Source organism: Carya illinoinensis, chromosome 8 (assembly GCF_018687715.1).
Source record: "Carya illinoinensis cultivar Pawnee chromosome 8, C.illinoinensisPawnee_v1, whole genome shotgun sequence".
NCBI lineage: Eukaryota > Viridiplantae > Streptophyta > Magnoliopsida > Fagales > Juglandaceae > Carya > Carya illinoinensis.
In genome coordinates, this window is record NC_056759.1 from 8,023,368 (window position 1) to 8,040,219 (window position 16,852).

Genomic DNA, 16,852 nt, shown 5'->3' on the forward strand with positions numbered 1-16,852 from the left:
GAAGAAGAACTTGACAGGTATCTCCTTGGCCTTAGTTTGTTTTGAGTCTTCTTTGGTTGATGTACCTTTAAATTCTTAGTGGATAGACTCAAGTGCAAGTATTCATATTGCAAATTCGTTGCAGGGGTTCGTAAGCGAAAGGAGGCCAAGTGAGAATGAAGTGAACTTGTGTGTTGGGAATGGAGTTCATGTGAAGGTCGAGTTTATAGGAGTAGTAAAGTTATATTTGGATTCTGGTTTTTCTCTTATTTTGGAGAACACAGTTTTTGTACCCACAATGAGACGGAATTTGATTTCTATATCAAAACTTGATAATTCTGGTTTTTCATTTAAGTTTGGTAATGGAAAAGTTGAATTGTTTTATGATTATTGTCTGGTTGGAAATGGTCTCTTATGTGATAGTTTATATAGAATGTCTCTAAATTCTTTTGGTGAAGTCTCTTGTGTTACCCAGATGACTAACACAAGAGGGGGGGTGAATTGAGTTGTATTAAAAAAAAATAACAATTATAAATCAAATATATAATATAAAATATAAATAACATATGAAATAACAATAAATATAAAGAGTAAGGGTAAGAGAGAAGCAAACTCAGTATGTTAACGAGGTTCGACCCCACTGCCTACGTCCTCGCCTCAAGCTACCCCTTGAGGATTCCCAAATTCACTATTCAACCTCATTCAGGTGGAGATAGAAACCTATTACACCTTTGAACAACACCGTTACAAAGGATCCGTGTAGAACACCCTCTACACTTGCAATCACCTTACACGTGGTGATTCAACTATTCCCCGTATAGAATACTTTCTACACGCACAAGGGTTATACACACCCTTTTTCTGATACAAGAGCTGATAGTGGGTAGGTTATCAGAAAACACTCCTCAATGAGTGAAATAAGAACAATACAGCACAAACTATATCTCTCAAAATGAACAAGAATTAAGGCTCAATGCTTAGAGAAGAGAGAATGAAAGCTTTGAATGAATGTTGTATGCTCTGGATGTTGTGAATGTGAAGCTCTCAAATGATTTATTTATAGGCATATGAGACTTCATATTCAAATTTAAAAAGATTCACATGTCAAAGACAACATCATTCACTTTTTTAAAAAATTCAAATAAAAGGTTCTTCCTTTTCAATTGTCAAAGACAACATCATTCATTTTTCAAAAACTTCAAACCTAATCTTTTACTTTTGGCATATGACAAAAGGAGCACACTTTCTTTTTTAAAAAATTCAAACCTAATCTTTTACTTTTTGCATATGACAAAAGGAGCACACTTTACTTTTCAAAATTTTCAAACAAAATCATCTACCTTTTGTATAAGTCTAAAAAAACATCAATCACTTTTGAAAATATTCAAATAAAACATGCACATGTGAAAGATGACAATCAATCATCTTTAATATTTTCAAAGTTCAACCCTTTAATCAAAGTATGCACATGTGAAAGATGACAATCAATCATCTTTCAAAATTTTCAAATTTAATTTTTAAAATATTCATGCACATGTGGAAATTGTATTTTAATGCTTTATGATAAAATATTAATTTTGAGCCTTAATCCTAATTTCGAATTTAAGAGATTTACAACATTACTCTATGACTTTAATGTGAACTTGTTCCCTTCTTGCTCATGCTTATTTCCTTGATGTGCTTGACTCCATTGTGTAGACAACTTGAGCTTGAGACTCCTTTATTCTTTGAATTCATTTGTTATCATCAAAATCCATGTGTAGATATATAATTACACAAAACTTGAAACTTTGGGTTCAACAATCTCCCCCTTTTTGATGATGACAAATACTTGATAGAACTTGAAGCCTGTATTAATACTTAAGCTCTCCCTGAGAATGTGCGTTAGTTTTTCAAGCAAAAGTATGAATATAATTCCAAGCATATATAACAAGTTTAGCAATTCAAACAATATTAATGTTCTAGTCTAACACTTCTCCTCCTTTTGGCATTATTAAAAAGGATCCGCAACAAGTAAATAGACTGAAGAAAACGGTGCATTAGTAGACACTGTAGATAGTTGCAAAAATGAGCCGTCCGTGACCCGACAAGTGCTGCAAAGCCTTGAGGCCTAACTCTATGAATTTAGTGCGGCTGAAGATTTAAACAATCGCCTGATGTTGTTGACAAACGGGATTGAAAGCTCTAAGTTTCTATTAAAAAAATGATCATTTTCATCTATCAGATGCCAAAAAAAAATACATCGCTTCTTGACTTGAGTTCTGTTTTTCCACAACGATAGAATGGCTAAGCAATTCTCTTCCACTAATGTTCCAGACTTGAATCAGGAACCGTTGACGCATCAATCATCAATCTTCTCTCCTGAGGCCGTCGATACCATGATAGGAGCAGAGAACCGTTTTTCTATTAAGGCTGATTCTGAGATTATTGCAGAATCAAGAATGCTCAGTAGTGAATATGCTGCCTCTGTTACGATCATGTCTCGGAGGTTAATGGCGAGGGTGAGTGAGATTGATCATCTTAACATGCAAATATATGAGTTACGACAAAACCTTGCTAATAAGGATAGTGAGAATAAAAGGCTAAAGTAAGAAAACCAAGAGTTGAAAAAATTTACAGATTGGTATGCTCATGATCTGCAACCACGAATAGAGGAGCTGGAACGAGAAAGGGTTCAGATACAAGGTCAACATCGGCAGATAACAGCAGAGGTTTATCGTTTACTAGAAAAATAGGGACAATCTACTGTTAATCTCGCTGGCTTAGTAAGAAAACTTTTGACAATGTGTGTCCAGCATATCTTGTATTTCTTTTGACTAAATAAGATTTGAAGAGACAATAGTTTGTCTTATTCTTTATGCTATCTCTATAAAATCAGTCCTGAAGTTCATCCAATCCGCATCAAGTTTTCTTCTCATCTCTATAACTCATCTGCATTCTTTCAACATTCTCGTTTTAAGCCTTCTATTCTTTTCTCAATGGCTCATTCTTTTAACATTTCTCTAGATCCATCCATGAGGCATTCTGCACCTCAACCTCCTGTCCTTTCTGCAGCTACCATTGGTGTCATGTTGCAGCAAGAGAATAATAGTTTGGCTAATAAGTCAGACTCCGATACTATCTACAACTTGGTGAGTCTTGGAACTCGCTACTCATCCTCTATTGTTGCTTTTTCCCAGCGAGTACAAGCCAAAAATCATGAGGTTGAAAGGCTTAAAGAACAAATTGTTGTACTTCAACGAATTGTTCAAGAGTCTCACACAAGGGAAGGAATCATTCGGCAGAAGAATAAACAGTTGAAATCTTTATTAGATTCTTTATTCCGCTTGCCAGTTCCCATGGATAGGGATGACATGATATTGTATGAAGAGAATGAGCGTTTCAAACATGAGGCTAAGAACCTCAAGCTTATGTAAAAGTATTTAAAAAATATCTTTCTATTTTTATGAACTCTGATCTATCTTTTAAGAGATATTCATAACATGCATCATACCTATTTCTCTTCTAATCATACACAATCTATCTTCCGGTAAAGGTTTTGTGAATATGTCTGCTAACTGATCGTGTGTGTTTGTGAACTCTAGTACTATATCGCCTTTCTGCACATGATTTCGAAGAAAATGATATCTTATTTCAATATGCTTAGTTCTAGAATGTTGTATTGGGTTCTTCGAAAGATTTATAGCACTTGTATTATCACATTTGATTGGAATGTGATTATACATGAGTTTAAAATCTTCAAGTTGTTGCTTCATGTAGAGAACTTGAGCACAACAACTACCCGCAGCAACATATTCTGCCTCAGCAGTAGATAGTGCAACAGAATTTTGTTTTTTACTAAACCAGGAAACTAGTGCATGACTTAAGAAATGGCATGCTCCACTAGTGCTTTTTCGATCTATTTTACAGCCAGCATAATCTGCATCTGTGTAGCTGATTAGATCGAAAAATGTGTGCTTAGGGTACCATAACCCTAGGTTAATTGTACCACTAAGATATCTAAGAATGCGCTTAACTGCAATTAAATGTGATTCTTTTGGAGATGATTGAAAGCGTGCACATAAGCACACACTAAACATAATATCTGGTCTACTGGCTGTTAAATATAATAAGCTACCAATCATACCTCGATATATCTTCGAGTCAACTGGCTTACCGGATTCATCTTTATCAAGTTTAGTTGATGGGCTCATTGGTGTTCCAATTTCCTTAGCATTTTCCATCCCAAACTTCTTCAGTAATTCCTTAATATATTTTGATTAATTGATGAATGTCCCACTTTTTGCTTGCTTAATTTGCAATCCAAGAAAGAATGTAAGTTCTCCCATCATGCTCATCTCAAATTCTTCCTGCATAGTCTTAGCAAAAACTTGACACATATTTTCATTAGTAGCACCGAATATTATATCATCAACATAAATCTGAATCAAAAGAATATCATCATTTTCATATTTAATGAAAAGAGTTGTGTCGATTTTTCCTCTTGAAAAACATTTTTCAATCAAGAAACCACTGAGTCTCTCGTACCAAGCTCTATGAGCTTGTTTGAGTCCATACAGTGCTTTTGTGAGTTTGAAAACATGATTTGGGGAAATATGATTTTCAAAACCTGGAGGTTGCTCAACATGTACCTCTTCATTTATAAAACCATTTAAGAAAGCACTTTTAACATCCATTTGAAAAAGTTTGAAATCTTTATAACAAGCATATGCAAGTAGCATTCGAATAGCTTCTAATCTTGCGACTGGTGCATATGTCTCATCATAATCGATTCCTTCTTCTTGATTAAAACCTTGGGCTACAAGTCGAGCCTTATTTCTAGTAATGATTCCGGACTCATCTTTCTTGTTTCTAAAAACCCATTTTGTTCCAATAATAGTATGATTTTTTGGTCTAAGAATAAGTGTCCAAACATCATTTCTTTCAAATTGATTTAACTCTTCTTGCATAGTTAGAATTCAAGATTAATCAAGAAGTGCTTCATCAATATTTTTGGGTTCAATCTGAGATAGAAAAGCAGTATGATTGCAAATATTTCTAAGAGATGATCGAGTACTTACACCTTGTGAAGGTTCTCCCAAAATTTGTTCTACTGGATGATCTTTCACAAATTTCCACTGTTTGGTTGCATCTTGTATTAAATTTTGATGATCTTTCCTGATGGCTCCATGTTGAACTTCCTCTATTGTGTTCTCTTTGTTGAGATTGAGACTTTCCGTGTTATTTATACTTCATGTTTCTTCATTAATAGATTTCTTGGAGAGTGGAGAATTAGATTCATCAAATACTACATGCATAAATTCTTGTACAATCAAAGTTTTTTTATTGAATACTCTATAAGCTTTACTATTAGTAGAATACCCAAGAAAGATACCTTCATCAGATTTTGCATCAAACTTGCCTAAATTATTCCTGTCATTCAAAATAAAACATTTGCATCCAAATACATGAAAGTAACCAATGTTGGACTTTTTCTTATTCCAAAGCTCATAGGGGATTTTATCTAACTTAGACCTTAGCATAACTCTATTTATAACATAACATGCAGTACTTACCGCTTTGGCTAAAAAATAACTAGGCAAGTTGTTCTCATTGAGCATTGTTCTTGCCATCTCTTGAAGAGATCTATTTTTCCTCTCTACTACCCCATTTTGTTGAGGAGTTCGAGGAGCAGAAAAATTATGCACAAAACCATTTTCATCACAAAAAGTTTCAATATTTTTATTAACAAACTCTTTTCCCCTATCACTACGGATACTTGAAATAGTATAGCCATTTTCATTTTGAATTCTCTTGCATAACTTGGTAAAGACATTATGTGCCTCATCTTTATGAGCAAGAAAGATGACCCAAGTATATCTAGAGAAATCATCAACAATAACAAATGCATAATATTTTCCTCTTAGACTTGCAACTCTATTTGGTCCAAAAAGATCCATGTGTATCAGTTGCAATGGTCTAGTAGTGGAAATATGTTTTTTGGTTTTAAAAGAAGTTTTTGTTTGTTTACCAAATTGGCATGCATCACAAATTTTGTCTTTAAGAAAAATTGTTTTTGGTAAACCTCTCACAAGATCATTTTTTGAAAGTTTGGAAATAAGTTCCATGTTGGCATGACCTAATCTTCTATGCCATAGCCAACTAGTTTTATTTTGAGCTGAAAAGCAAATAGCATCTTGTGAGGTAATTTCTTCACAATCGATTGTATAAACATTATTGTTTCTAAAAGCAATAAAACAAATATTACAATCATGATCATTCAAAATAATGCTTATCCATTTTGAAAGTAACTGTAAATCCTTTATCACATAATTGACTTATGCTCAAAATATTATGTTTTAGACCTTCAACAAGTAGAACGTCTTCAATTATGAGAGAAGATTCATTACCAATTTTACCTATTCCCACGATCTTCTCTTTCGAGTTGTCTCCAAATGTCACGTGTCCTTCTTCTTTAGATCTAAGATCAAAGAACTTAGTCTTGTCTCCCGTCATGTGTCTTGAACATCCACTATCTAAAAACCACTTGTTTTTGCTTGTGGATGACTTCATGCATACCTATAAAAACAATTAAAATGATTTTTCTTGATATCCAAGTTCTTTGGGTCCTTTATTTATTAGTATTAGAAGAAACAAGATTTTTAGGTACCCATATGGCCCTAATAGTCATTGTATGATTTCTTCTAATAGGACAAGTATGATAATTATGACCATTTCTATTACAGAAATTGCAAATAGCATGTGACATATATGAAGAACTTGAATGATTATAATAATATTTTTTTTTGACAAAATTATTTTTATGAAAAGAATTTTGAATATTAGTCTTTGATGTAGAAGGATTATCAAAAAACTTTTTATAAGGTTTGTATTTTTGTTTTGGCATATATCCTAAACCTGCCTTGTCAAAAACACATCTTTGACTACCAAGAAGTTTTTCAAAATTTCTTTTTCCATTCGTAAAGTTTTCAACAATATTTTCTAAATCGGTTTTCTTCTTATTCAACTCAAGATTTTCATTTTTCAAAATGATACTTTCTTTTCTTAAAATATCAATTTCGTTTGTTAAAGAAGAAATTTTCATTTTCAAAGCAGTATATTTGATACCCAATTTTTCAAATTCCTCATAAACCTCTTCTAAAACATTTTGTAATACTTCATATGAAGGATCTTCAATATTATCAAGATTTGTTACCTCAATGTCATCTTTAGCCATAAGACAAAGATTTGCTGATTCTCCATTGCTTGCTTCACTATCTGAGCTACTTGAATCATCATCCCATGTAGCTTTCATTGCTTTCTTGCTCTTGTTTCGATCTTTCTTTAGCAGAGGACAATCTGGCTTGATATGACCAGGCTTATTGCATTTATAACAAATTAAAGTGTCATTTTTACCTGAATCTTTCTTGGAAAACTTTTTGAAGGATTTCCTTGGAGGAGTTTTATTTTTCTTTAAGAACCTCTGAATTCTTCTTGTTATCATCGCAACTTCTTCATCTTTGTCTTCATTTTCCTTATCGTCATCGCTTTCACTTTCATGAGGAACAACTTTAAGTGCCAAGCTCTTCTTTGGCTTACCTTCTTCTTCTCCTCTTTTCAATGTGTACTCATGGGTGATAAGTGACCCGATGAGTTCATTCACTTCGAGCTTCTTGAGGTCTCTAGCTTCAAGAATCGCTGTCACTTTTGATTCCCAACATTTTGGAAGAGAGTTGAGAACTTTTCTTACTATCTCCACCTTGAAATAAATTTTGCCAAGAGCTGTCAAGCTGTTTATGATGTTAGTAAAATGAGTGTGCATACTAGAAATAGATTCATCATCATTCATCTTAAACATTTTATATTCATGAGTAAGAATATAAATTTTTGATTTTTTGACTTGCGAAGTTCCTTCATAAGTAACTTCCAAATTATCCCAAATTTCTTTTGCCGTAGCACAAGTCATTATTCTATTAAATTCATTTCCATTGAGAGCATTAAATAATAAATTCATAGCAGTTAAATTCAAAGTATAAAGTCTATCGTCTTCACGATCAAACTCTTCTTCTTCCTTTTTGACCTTTACTCCATCAACCACTTTTGTTGGAATATAAGGTCCATTTACAATACATTTCCAGATTTCTTGACCTTGAGCCTGAAGGAATATTCTCATTCTAACTTTCCAGAATGAGTAATTATCTCCATAAAAGAGTGGAGGCCGACTGCTAGATTGACCTTCACCAAATGAAGCTGAAATGTTAGCCATAAGATCTTAACTCAAAAGATAGTTAATCTTATAATAGAGCTCTTAGCTCTGATACCAATTGTTACCCAGATGACTAACACAAGAGGGGGGTGAATTGAGTTGTATTAAAAAAAAAATAACAATTATAAATCAAATATATAATATAAAATATAAACAAAATATGAAATAACAATAAATATAAAGAGTAAGGGTAAGAGAGAAGCAAACTCAGTATGTTAACGAGGTTCAACCCCACTGCCTACGTCCTTGCCTCAAGCTACCCCTTGAGGAGTCCCAAATTCACTATTCAACCTCCTTCAGGTAGAGATAGAAACCTATTACACCTTTGAACAACACCGCTACAAAGGATCCGTGTAGAACACCCTCTACACTTGCAATCACCTTACACGTGGTGATTCAACTATTCCCCATATAGAATACTTTCTACACGCACAAGGGTTATACACACCTTTTTTCTGATACAAGAGCTGATAGTGGGTAGTTTATCAGAAAACACTCATCAATGAGTGAAATAAGAACAATACAGCACAAACTATATCTCTCAAAATGAACAAGAATTAAGGCTCAATGCTTAGAGAAGAGAGAATGAAAGCTTTGAATGAATGTTGTATGCTCTGGATGTTGTGAATGTGAAGCTCTCAAATGATCTATTTATAAGCATATGAGACTTCATATTCAAATTTAAAAAGATTCACATGTCAAAGACAACATCATTCACTTTTTCAAAAAATTCAAATAAAAGGTTCTTCCTTTTCAATTGTCAAAGACAACATCATTCATTTTTCAAAAACTTCAAACCTAATCTTTTACTTTTGGCATATGACAAAAGGAGCACACTTTCTTTTTTCAAAAATTCAAACCTAATCTTTTACTTTTTACATATGACAAAAGGAGCACACTTTACTTTTCAAATTTTTCAAAAAAAATCATCTACTTTTTGTATAAGTCTAAAAAAGCATCAATCACTTTTGAAATATTCAAATAAAATATGCACATGTGAAAGATGACAATCAATCATTTTTAATATTTTCAAAGTTCAACCCTTTAATCAAAGTATGCACATGTGAAAGATGACAATCAATCATCTTTCAAAATTTTCAAATTTAATTTTCAAAATATTCATGCACATGTGGAAAATGTATTTTAATGCTTTATGATAAAATATTAATTTTGAGCCTTAATCCTAATTTCGAATTTAAGAGATTTACAACATTACTCTATGACTTTAATGTGAACTTGTTCCCTTCTTGCTCATGCTTATTTCCTTGATGTGCTTGACTCCATTGTGTAGACAACTTGAGTTTGAGACTCCTTTATTCTTTGAATTCATTTGTTATCATCAAAATTCATATGTAGATATATAATTACACAAAACTTGAAACTTTGAGTTCAACATCTTGTGTTACCAATATAGCGAAGAAAAGGCCTTTAATCCGTGAATCATCTTCTATGTTGTGGCACAAGAGATTAGGGCACATTTTAAAGGATAGAATGGAAAGATTGATAAAAGTTGAGATACTTCCCTCTCTAGATTTTTCAGACTTTAACACTTGTGTGGACTGTATAAGAGGAAAGTTGACTAAATCCACAAGGAAGGGTTCTACTAGGAGTAACAGTATTTTGGACTTAATACATACTAATATTAGTGGACCTTTACCTTCTACCATATGTGGAAATAAGTACTTCATAACTTTTATTGATGATTTCTCTCGATATGGATATGTTTATCTGATTAATGATAAATCTATTGCTCTTGAGAAATTTAAGATTTTCAAAATAGAAGTAGAGAAACAATGTGGAAAAAGCATTAAAGTTGTAAGATCTGACCGTGGTGGTGAGTATTATGGGAAGTATGATGAATCTGGTCAAAATATGGGTGATTTTGCAAAATTTTTACAAGGATGTGGAATAGTGCCTCAATACACTATGCCTGGAACACCCGAGCAAAATGGTGTTTCTGAAAGACGTAATCGGACTCTGAAGGATATGGTTAGGAGTATGATGAGCAGAACAAATTTACCAGAATATCTATAGGGTGAAACTTTGAAAACTGCCATGTACATTTTAAACAGGGTTCCTAGTAAAGCTGTTTCAAAAACTCATTTTGAATTGTGGACAGGCCGTAAGCCAAGTTTAGCTCATCTCAAAGTTTGGGGGTGTCCAGCTGAGGTTAGAATTTATAATCCTCTTGAAAAGAAATTAGACCCAAAATCTACCCCTGGTTATTTTGTTGGGTATCCTGATAGATCAAAAGGATATAAATTCTATTGTCCAATCGTGGTACCAGAATAGTTGAGTCCATTACTGCTAAATTTTTGGAGAATGATGTTGGTAATAGTGGGAGTTATATTGAAAGAATTTTTTGTTGAACCAGATCCAGTTGTTGTTCCAATCCCTGTTATACAAGAAAGAGTTGTTTCTCAGCCAATTGAAATTATTAGTGAAGAATCTGGGCAACAAGAAGAACTTCCAACAGTGATTGAATCAGTTTCTGAGCCACAAGCGAGAAGATCACAAAGGGAAAGAAGGTCTGCATTACCTATTGATTACATTGCATATTTGTCAGAAAGTGATTTTAATGTTGGGCATATAGTTGATCCTGTTACTTTTAAGCAAGCCTTAAGATGTCCTGAGTCAGATAAATGGTTAAGTGCTATGGAAGATGAAATAAATTTTATGGAGAAGAATAGAGTCTGGGAACTTGTTGAACTTCCTCCAAATGCTAAGGCTATAGACAACATATGGATTTTCAAAAGTAAACTGGACTCAAAATGAAATGTTGAACGAAAGAAGGCAAGATTAGTTGCAAAAGGATTTACTCAGCGAGAGGGCATTGACTATACTGAAACATTTTCACTAGTTTCATCAAAAGATTCTTTTAGAATTATCATGGCACTTGTAGCACATTATGATTTGGAGCTTCATCAAATGGATGTGAAGACAGCGTTTTTAAATGGAGATCTTTGTGAAGAGGTTTATATGAGACAACCTGAAGGTTTTATTGAGAAAGGAAAAGAAAATTTGGTATGTAAGTTAAATAAGTCCTTATATGGCCTGAAACAAGCATCTCGACAGTGGTATTTGAAATTTGATGAGATTGTAACTTCTCTCGGTTTTGTTGAAAATAAAGTTGACCAGTGCATATATCGTAAGACTAGTGGGAGAAGTTTTATTTTTCTCATTCTATATGTTGATGATATTTTGCTTGCTAGCAGTAACTTAGGATTATTTCATGAAACAAAGAAAATGTTATTTGCTAATTTTGAAATGAAAGATCTTGGAGAAGCTTCTTTTGTGCTTGGAATTGAAAGTTGTCGTGATAGAGCTCGTGGTTTATTGGGACTTTCTCAGAAAGCTTATATACGGCGTGTACTACAGAAATTTGAAATGCAAAACTGTGCACCTGGTGATGTACCCATTATAAAAGGAGATAAGTTCAACAAAACTCAATGTCCTAGAAATGAGCTCGAGAGGGAATCTATGAAGAATATTCTGTATGCTAGTGCTGTAGGGAGTTTGATGTATGCTCAAGTTTGCACTAGACCAGATATTGCCTATGCAGTCAGTGTTCTTAGTAGGTTTCAATCAAATCCAGGGCAAGAGCATTGGAAAGAAGCTAAGAAAGTTATGAGATACTTAAAGAAGACTGAATGTTATATGCTCACTTTCCAGCGTTCAAATCACCTTGAGGTGGTAGGCTACTCAGATTCTGATTTTGCTGGATGTCAAGATGATTTGAAATCAACCTCTGGTTATGTTTTTATGTTAGCTGGAGGTGCTATTTCTTGGAAAAGTGTTAAGCAAACTTTGGTGGCGTCTTCTACTATGCAAGCTGAATTTGTAGCATGTTATGGAGCTACTATCTAAGCTGTTTGGTTAAGAAATTTTATTTCTGGACTGAATGTTGTTGATTCCATCTCGAAGCCTATTACTATTTATTGTGATAACAGTGCAGCAGTGTTCTTCTCAAAGAATAATAAGAGCTCTAGTGGGTCCAAGCACGTTGACATCAAGTATTTGATGGTCAGAGACAGAATTAAGGAAGGACAGACAAAAATAGAGCATATAAATACAGAGGCAATGTTTGCAGATCCTTTGACTAAGGGACTTGCTCCTAAAGTTTTTAAAACACATGTTACTAATATGAGTATTGTGGAAACATTTGATGTTTTTGGTTAGTGGAAGTTACTTATGTAAAAAGAACTACGTTTTGGTTTGATCCCTTTACAGGGTACGTAGGCAACCCATATATTATTTGGGTACAGCTTCTTTCAATAATAATATATATCTCCCATATCCATAAATTATGTTTTGAGCATGCATATGGCTTATGTCTTTTATTATGATTTTATTGAAATCTCGAGATACTGTGACGCCCCCAATTCCCCACGCCCGAACACGGGAAAATCGAGACGTCCGGATGGTGACAACCCGGGTCACCATCCCATCGACGGGTGCCAAGTGTGTGCAAAGGCAACAAGTGTGCACAAGAAAAACGCAACGGATAATGAAAGTCATATAACTAAGTACCAGAATTTTTTTCTTAACATAATACAGGCTGTTTAAAACATACATAAATAAAATATTACAAAAACCATAAATACAGTTTTAAACAAATATAAAACATATCATCAGCAACCCGGCGGAGCCGCATCCTCGGGCTCAGCCTCCTCCTCCTCATCCTCATCACCTGCACCAAAAGCTACAGAACCACAAATGGTTCCGCAGGTAAGTAAACCCAAACGCTACCAGATAAAAACACATAGGACTCAAACAATATGCATGAAACATGCCCAATGCATAAAGCCCATAAAACATAATTTTTTCCACACACGCCAAAAATCCCATTTGGCCCAAAAACATATCCTTTCCGAAAAACACGCCAAAAGTCACATTTGGCCGCCAAAAGTCCATTTGGCCCAATATCTCGCCAGAAGTCCATCTGGCCCAATATCTCGCCAGAAGTCCATCTGGCCCACGCCAAAAGTCCCATTTGGCCTCACAAACCATTATCCAATTTTAACCGTATGCACCATGACCTCCCCTAGGGGTCATCCGCACACCCTGGCTCCAGTGCCACACCGCAGAGTACCACTACGCATGTGACACCTAACGAGCGATGCCCAGTTCCGCGCCCCGCGCGTTCGTAGCCAAGCATCCTCTAGCCCTCGCCAGCGAAGGGCCACGGAGTCGGTGAGTAGGGCGATGCCCGGTTCCGCGCCCGGCACGTTCGTAGCCAAGCATCCCCTAGCCCCGCTCCCGTCATCGCTCTCGACAACTCAGGGGACATCACTCAGTTTATTCCGCTCCCGAGTGACCAGAGGAGCTCCACCGAGATAATAACCCATCCCGGCTTGGGCTCGTGATACACACGCACCCGCAATACACTTACGCCAATACACAGGCTTTTCACATAAATCCACAAACACGCGTGCATGCACCATGTAATGCCATAACAATGCATAATAAAATAATCCAACAACATAAAACAAATAAACAGGCAACTCCGTCCTCCATCCATCCGACCCCCGAAACTCCTCGGACTCAGTCCGGAATCAACAACCAACAACAATAAATAAATTGAATGAGCGATATATATTTAAATCTGAAAATAGGGTTTGGAAAATACTTACAGCGCTATATGGTATTTTTAGAAAGCTTGCGGCGATGCAAACGGCGGAAGAAAAGCAACGTAACAGTGTATTTTACACTGTGTCCGTGGGTAATAAATTACCCACTTTTGAACGGGGACAAACTAGAGCTTAGGATTGATAGGGAATGGTCTAGGGATGATTGTGAAGCTATTGGAAGTGGTGGTTGGCCGTGGGTGGCGGCGAAAACGCCGGAAATAGGCCGGAAAACTCAAATCGGAAAGCAAGCTCGTAGGAGCTGTTCCGGTGGTCGATGGAGGCCGGAAATAGGTGGGTTAGGACGGCAAGGAGTCGGTGATGAAGTGGTGAAGAAATGGTGGCCGGAGGTGGAGCGACGGCGGCGGATCGAGCCAAAAACCGTGGGGCTTCAAATGGCTTTTCCGGCCAAACGGCTGGCCGGATGGGGGAGATATTTGGTGGGAAGGTGCACCGGAGGGAGGGGGTTCGAACAAGACCGGCGGCGAGCCAAACGGTGGCCGGACGGCGGCGGTCTAGGCTGAAGAAGATTCCGGCGACAGGGGTGAAAACAGAGCAGGTGCAGCAACTTCCTGCGGCTCTCGAAAGCTAACGGCTGGTTCGATGGCTCTGAAAATTGGTGGGGATGATCTATGGTGGAAGGGGAAGAGAATGGTGGTGACGGCGCACCAAACGGTGGCCGGACGGCGGAGAACCGGCCGGTCAAAGTGGAGGCAACGGGAATGAGAAAAAGAGGGAGGACGCACGGGGAGAGGGAAACCGGAAAGGAAAAGAGAAAGAAAAAGAAGAAAAGAAGAAAAGAAGAAAAAGAAAAAGGAAAAAGGGAAAAGAAAAAGAGAAAAGAAAAGAAATGAGGTCCAGTCCTCACTCCGGAAACCAAAACTGATCCGCCGAAAACGATTTTAAAAACCGTAAAACGACTAAATAAAATAAACACCACATCAGATAAATTAAAAACCAATTTAAAAAACATTAATTTAAAATAAATAAACTAATATATTAATTAAATTAAAAACAACCCTTCAGTGAAAATACATGCAAAAGCGGGTCATCACATCCTCCCCTCCTTAAAAACAAATTTCGTCCTCGAAATTTTGCAAGATCAACTACCAGCGCCAAAAAGATACCATAAACAACTCCGATTATACTTGAGAAAATCATACCATCAACCATTTCCACACAAGTATGAAAAATGCACTTCCCAAAAATACTCCTATAAGCAACTCCATCATATTCGCACTAATCTCCCAGAAATGCATCACGTCTAGAACTCTTAAAGCGGCCACGTAAACCGAAATCACCATATCTTGGTAATCTAATAGTCACTTCCAAAATAAACCATCAATAATTATCATTTGCACAACTAAAATATTACTCTCCAATTACAAGTACCTGCTCGAAATTTCGAGTCGTCACTAATTACCCAAATTCAGCACAAAATTTAAATACCTAACTATCTCCAAAAATCACGTTTCCGTGCGCACTCTGATAACCCGCCAAAATGCAAAAAGACTATATCCTCATAAATTAACACCCTTGAATACAAGCTAACTCTTAACACCTGAAAGCAAGAAAATCCTTTATCACATTTTGATAGAAAATATAGTCTCCCAAAATCATGAATTTTCACTCCTATCCTTCAATTATCTCTAGCTACCCTAATCAAATCAAAATTCCGCAATGACACCCATGATCATCAACAAAAAGACAATATCAATCAATTGCAACTTCCAAATTAAAAACAAGCAACATTATCACCAATACGCCAATCTCATCTAAGATTGAGAACAAAAGGCTCGGATCCGTCCCGACCAACTAATAAAGCACCTATAACTCCTACCTAACAACTTACACTTTCAAGATCATCATCTAAATTCTGAATATCGTCTAATTTAGAGATAACTAAATTCACTACGAACCACGATTAAATTCACGATAACCTTAATAAACCCTTCTTATAAACTCACTTACCTACTCCTATTCTCATAACCCTAATATTAGCACGACTATTTCCTTCAATTGCATACAAAATTAAATCTCAAGATAGGTCATGCTATTCAAACCTCTAATCCATCAAAACTATGGCACTACTCTCCTGACTTCTACTGCTTATTACCTTACGTACCTGTTTAGGCTAATCACCGTTGATTCCCAAACTTCCACTTTCAAGATTTTATTAACCACTACACATGGCGACTCAACAATCTCTCTTCTAGTTAAATAAAATGTATATAATTCTCCCAATTGGACACTCAAACTCCAAAAGAAAGTATAGCCTCAAAATTTAAATTCCTGTGTGACCTCAAGTCACAATTAATTCTCTAAGATAGTCTCCACAATAAATGCCAACTATCACTCCAATTGGTAACCCACTTCAACTGTACACTCCGATCAACTCACTAAGAACTCGAAGTTAAAATCTATTGAATTTAATACTATCACATCTAATCCATTTCAGTACTCACCAAAGCCACTTCTCTCAAGCCAAAAAGAGACTAGGATTTGTACTCTCCGAAATCCATACACTCTCACCACCACTATAAATGGATCTCATGTACCCTTAGCTAAGATCAATAATCATTCTAACTTATAAGTGATCCATCACTTCCATTTCCAACATCCGTACCTTATCCTCAAAATAAACAAAATTTCATTTCCCAAAACCTGCATCATCTATTATCCTCAACTCGGTATGAATCAATCCTAAAACTTGTCACTATAACCTCGAGCTATAACAATTATTGCCAACCCACATTCCATTGAGTAACATGCTTCGACTGAACGCTCCAATCGATTTACCACTATCATGTGTCAATCTCATACGTCCTTAGCCGAAACCAATAGTCATTCCAACGTACAAGTAATCCATTACTACTATTTCTATCATCTGGACTTATATCCGCAAATCAACATGAATCATTCCTATATCTGCTTAACTTATACCCTTAATATAAGCAAATAGTTAACGCTTAAAACTTTGTACAGAAAATGACCTTAAACC